At 39.5% G+C, this 6,000-nt stretch overlaps 1 protein-coding gene across 2 annotated transcripts in view; it reads right to left on the reverse strand.

Annotated features, from left to right (window-relative positions):
* Positions 1-5,011, reverse strand: part of LRRC4C (leucine rich repeat containing 4C) — a 1,309,626-nt gene extending 1,304,615 nt beyond the window's left edge. The window contains exon 1 of one of the 2 annotated variants that reach the window (XM_011940746.1): positions 4,082-5,011. The gene's annotated coding sequence lies outside the window, so the exon portion shown is untranslated. The remainder of the gene's footprint in view (positions 1-4,081) is intronic. The other variant, XM_011940744.1, reaches the window with a different exon arrangement.
* Between the last annotated feature and the right edge of the window lie 989 nt (positions 5,012-6,000).

The following is a 6,000-nucleotide window of genomic DNA, read 5'->3' on the forward strand; positions in this document are numbered from 1 at the left end:
GAAAATGAATTCAGGTCATTATATATTTTCTGTTTTTCATGAAACTAAAATTATGCCTCATATGAATTGGCTAATTATTTATGCATGTATGCATGCACATGTACATACACACAACACATACACATATTCACAAGTAACTAAGAATGTATCACAAAAATTACTGAGAAGAGGCAGAGTCAACACATTTGGAAAAACACCAAATCTATAACAACATAAATGTTAATACCAATGATTAAGAATAGGTCAGTTCTGCTTAACACTTTAACTTGAAATTATATTGGAGGAATCATTTTATGTCTTGGACAATACAGAAAGTCCTCATTACTATAACACATTACTTTTCTACAGAAGGGTATATTTGTAGATCTTTTTTTCTACAATATTTCATCATAGCCTCCACAACAACACTATGAGTTAAGAATAGTTATTTCCAAATTATATAGGAAGAAATCAAGGTTCCAAGACTTTGAACAACCTACCAACCATTAAGCAATACTTGCAATGTTTGACTGACATCTTCTGATGCTCAATCCAGAGGGATTTTTTTTTTTTTTTTGCTTCTGATTTTAACCCCAGCCTCCACCATTCCCCATTTTATCTGTGACTGCTGAGTAGTCCCAAATGGAGATGCAGATAATTGAGTGAGTTGGTTTAATTTATTGCAAAGCCCCTGCTCTATTCACACATCAATTAATCCATCTTTTATCCTGTAATTTATTGGGGTCCCTGAGAGGTTGTTCTGAAGTGATGGAGAACAGCAACAAGGACATACAAAATAGCATTTGTCATCACAGACTGTATCTTCTTCTTCCCAAGAGTCTTCATTTTCTGTTGTAGGCTGATGCTCTTAGCCTATTCATATTAGTCCCAGTTCCAGCATCAGCTCAGCTCTTTGAGCTAACAAACAGCTCTAGGCTGTTGTAATGACTCAGCAATCAAAATTTCAAGTTCAATCCACCTGGTCCTTACCCACCTCCAGGGCCAGGGCTGCAAAAGCTCCTCTCTGCTCTTGAACTTACTAGGGGATGTTCCTGGCTCTTTCTTAAAGGTTCTCAGTAGCTGACTTTCCAGTTGTCAACCCTGTTTGTTACAGAGGGAAAGAGATATTCATGTGTTAAGTGCCCTGGGTCTTAAAAACATAGGAACACACTGGAGAATGTTGGGCCTCCTTGTCTGACTTCAGCAGAGTCCCAGAGAAAGGACTTCCAAATCAATAGAGTTAAATAGAGAAAGAAACTGGAATGTCCTTTATTCTCCCCAATAAACTCAGAGAAACTTTTCACCAATTCATTCTTTTAAAAATATAACCGTGCATATGTTGCTTCTAGGGAACTTTAGCCTTTTCTTTAGCAACTCTGACATGTTACTCCTACTGAAATGGAAAGCTCCCTATCCCCATTTACCTTTCTTTTCTGAATTCTCTAAGCAATAAAACAAATCCTGGTAAACCTCAAAACCCTCTCTACCACAAAATAAAACTGAAAAAGCCATGGACCTGGAGTTGGTTCTGATCAAAGCTGTTTATTATTGCTCTGGCCTGAGCTGAAAATAAAGATGCAAAGTTACAGTTGTGCAAACACCATCAGGAACCCTTGAGATACGGGAGAGAGATGCTTTGTACATTGCATAAGCTGTAATCAGAAAATCCTGAGTTGACTGTACCCCACTTCTATTATTAGCCTAAAATAAGTGATCATGAAAGTGTTGCTATCGCTAAAAGATTCACTCATTACAATGATTAAATCTTTAATACACAAAGCCAAGTTGGTATCTTTTGTTGTTTTTTTTTGTTTTGTTTTGAGGTAGTATTGAGAATAATCTATGCAATTAATTTTTACCAACACCACACATCTAAATATACCAGTACTTGGTGAGAATATGAATAGGAGAACAGTCAACATTAGATAACCTCAATGGAGAGAGGTACTAATTTGCCAGATTCCAGAAAGTCATTTTCAAAGGACCTTTCTCTATTCAGAGCAGTCCTAACACTAAATAGATGACCTAAAATGCTGTCCTCCATACCTGGGACTAGTTGCCAAAAGATGCAGGTTAATAGAGCTGACAAACTTAAGGAATGTTCATTGTCCAGGCAGAGCTTGGGGAGCCTCCAACACCCTGCCATGACCCTTTGGCACTTTGAGTATCAGGATCCTTCTCCTTACAACAGAAACTTCGTGTTTCTTATTCATGTATTATTCTCACTTTCAGGGTTTATAAACCTCAGATTGTTTTTTCCACAAAGAAAATAAAATTTTATTTAGGATTTCTCCTAGGTTCAAGCCACTTAAAAATTAAAAAAACAAAACAACAAACCTCCTTTCTAGATAAGAAAAATGTACCTGGACATTATGGGTCACAGATAAAAAAATCATGATCATAAATCATTGACATGAAAGACACATTATAAATTAGACTGACAGGAGTTTTCCCATGGTAATTTTTACCAAGAGTACTGCCTGGAGTACCAGGTACAAGGTTTGGGCCAGGGGTGGAGGAGGGGTAGCGTCTCACAGTTTTGCCCTCTTACCTGCTTCTCTAAAATCGTTATGCAAAAAATATTAGATAGATGAAAGGCTAGGATAGCCTAGGGTAATACCAGAGTATAATCTCATCTTTAAGTTTGTTTGTTTGCTTGTTTTCTTTTTGGAACTCCTTTTAAATATTCATATAAAATCAATGTTTTGAGTATGATGCCTGACATCTCTCAACTTGGGTGCTCTCATAAATCTCTGACCTAGGCCACGTAGCCTCTGAATAAATCTATTATGCTACAATTTTCATCTTCTTTCTATACATAGACATCAACACTTGGAGAGAATCACTTAGTTGTGCTCTTCTCTACCTAGTTACCACACCTGTCATCTCTTCCATGAACGTGTCCACAGTAACAGTTCAAGTTGGCTAACGTTCCATGAACTAACACTATTCTTTTAAGGACAAGCCATCCACATGCACTGGCAGTGAAGAGTAAGGTTCTGCTGCCTTCATGTGAGGTCTCAGCATTTTAGAAACCTACTTACAAGTGATTCTTACTCCTGGGGAGAAGCTAATTGATACCAATGCAGAGATAAAAATACTAAAAGACATGGGAACACAGATGTTATCACAATGAAATGATATTTTGCTTTAATTAAATAACCTTGGGATTGAAACAGGTGAAATATTGTCTGCATTTCACTTTGAAGGAAAAGCTTGGAGGTGCAGGTGAAGAAAGGCACAGTTAACTACCAGGAAACTAAAGAGACTGAGTTAGGCAAGATGTTTGAGTAAAGTCACCTGAATTCCTGATGCCACTTGCTTTCACAGCCAAGAATAGACAATTAAGAGCAATTTTCAAACACATCCCCTTCTTGGGGGACCACATAGGGTAAGAGGATGTTCCAAAATGAGCGACACTGGTCTTAATCAGGGGACACTGCATTCGGAAAGGTTAATGAGATGCAATAGCGAGAGAATCAGTGCAAAAAGAGAGAGGTTCAAAATACTAAACAATTTCCACTTTGTTCTCATTTCCTCCAATTAAGAGCTGGTGAAGCAGCTTTTCTGTATTCCACACATTCGCTACTCTCTAGAGCAGATATAACTAACTATTCAAGGAGAAAAAAAATAGAGCTATGGGGAGGGGGGAGTCTACTATTAAGTTATCATGAAAGTCCGGATTACACCCCCACCTCCCCAGCCCCCAGTCTCTCAGCAGACACACTTTGCCTCTAACTCAGAGCCAGGGCCAGTCGCTTTTCTGATTAATGTTTTTCCTCAAATTTAGACAGTATTTGCAAGGCAGGAGAAAGCTGGAATTATTTTTTTCCAGATTTCATATATTCAGAATTCCCTGTGAAAATGTTAGATAAACAAGAGAGGTATAAAAATGGTAAGAGGAAAGGGGGGATGGTTATACAAATGGAAATAACCTCCTTGGCATAAAAATAGCCCCAAAATGCCACACACTGAGTTCTCCTGAGCATTCCAGTCTCTAGAAATGAGCGTATAAACTGCATATGGATTTCCGAAAACAAGCAGGAAAACGCAAACATTGCAAGACAACAAGGACCGAGATCTGAGGAGTCCCGTGACTTACCTTCTTTGTGGATCCTCAAAGTTCACCAAGGAAAATTTACAATCCTCTAGCTTGCCGTGCACTACTCTATTTTCTTTTCTTCTTTTTATTTTTTTAAGTCATATCGGAGAAAAATAATCAGTTTTCAAAGGTTCCATGTATCTGATCTTCCAGCACCAGCAAAAACGTGTCCAAGAGACTCCGCCAAAAAGTAAGCCAAAAACTCATCAAAGGCAAAAGCAGAAGGGGGAGTGGGGAAGCAAGGAGGTGGCGAAAGGCGGGGGGTGGGGGCTACAGACTGTGAGCCCAAGTGCCCGGAGAATACTGTCACGCTGTTGAAATCTCCTACTGTACGAAATACCTGCTTTGGTTGTCACACTAACACGTACACACACACGGACACTCACACATTCTCTTTCATGCAAAGCAGGCACCCACACTCACAAACACACACAAACACAGGCACTCACACAAACCAGTGTAATGAAAACTGTCAGTAGTAACCTCCAAGAGCTGCTGTGTGCTGCAGATGGCACAGCTCACTGTTACCTTCCCAGATCTGTGAAGGATCAAATGAACATCCAAAATCAGGGGGGCCCCAGGACTAGGTAGATTCCGGATCCCTCTCCCCCAGGCGGATGCATCAAGCCAGGAGCAGGTCAATCAGCAGAGGTGTCTGCTTGCAGGGTGCCCCGGATTATGGCAAGGTTATTAATCTTGATGTGCTGCATCCCCCACCCCCAACATTCGGCAGCCTGCATTGAGATGATTGCCAGAGCTGTGTCTGTCCCTGTTCTACTGCATTTGCTCAGCCCTCTGATGCTGCAAGTGAGACACGGTGGAGGCAAGAATACTAATAAGGTGGTTAGCTACAGTTTCTTCAAGGCAGTCGGCATGCAGTACAGTAAATGTGTACTTCCCAGTGCTCCGCGTGTGAGCCTGCGTGTCTGCAGGGAGGGCAGTGAATCCATCTCCGGCCAGAAGACGAAATGGTTTGCATCCTGCCTGGGAGAACTATATCATCATCGGAATCATCACTGTCCTGCAACGGCGTTGTCTATGACAGTATTTTGCTTGGGATAAAGAAGGGGGTTTAATGGTTTAGAAGCCTAGAGCTGGCATTCAAAAGAGAAAAAAAAAAAATGTCTAGGGAGACAAATTAGCTTTATAAATAGGATCCAAGGAGACCGAGACAAAATTTTAACATGCTGCTTCCCTGGCTGTTAAATGGAAATACAAAGCAATTTCAAAAACCAGCTCCAGACTATAAATCTGGGAGCTGGCAACAAGTATCTGAATTTGACTGATGGGATCATAGATAGATGGATTCTTGGTAATATAAAAAGTTTGCTCATGCATTCTGCTTCATAGCCATGGCTCCGATGTATGCAGCAATTTAGGTACAGTTCATTCATTTTTAAACATGAATTTAGACTTGACACCTGCAATTTTACTTTAATGTACACTTTTAAATCACATAGCTATCAAATTGCAGAGAACATCTGTGTGGGACAGCTTCACTAGAGGGATTGGTTAACAATTGTCCATCACGAGCATTATAATACATAACATTTTTACCTGAAACGAGCTTAAAGTTTTCAGAAAAAAGTATACATCTCTTTCAGTACCAAACAATGAAATTAAAAATACATGTGTAATATGCTGAATAAGTTATCAGCCTCTAGAGGGCTAAATTTTCTGCTCCTCTGATTCAGTTTCATATTAAAATACCTTTTCGTTAGTTCAGGATACTCACTATATTCTTTAAGTTGAATTAACTGGTATTATCTGGAAAAGTTGGACAGTTGGAGAAGGTAGATAAAGGTGAATTATAGAGCTGTGTAATACCAGGTATTGCCAGCAGATGTCACAAAAGAAAACACCGGTAAAATAATTCTTCCAAGAACGGCAAGCATTTAATCTTATTTAGTAAACACGTA

The sequence above is a fragment of the Colobus angolensis genome, unplaced genomic scaffold, assembly GCF_000951035.1.
Source record: "Colobus angolensis palliatus isolate OR3802 unplaced genomic scaffold, Cang.pa_1.0 Scaffold192, whole genome shotgun sequence".
Lineage (NCBI taxonomy): Eukaryota > Metazoa > Chordata > Mammalia > Primates > Cercopithecidae > Colobus > Colobus angolensis.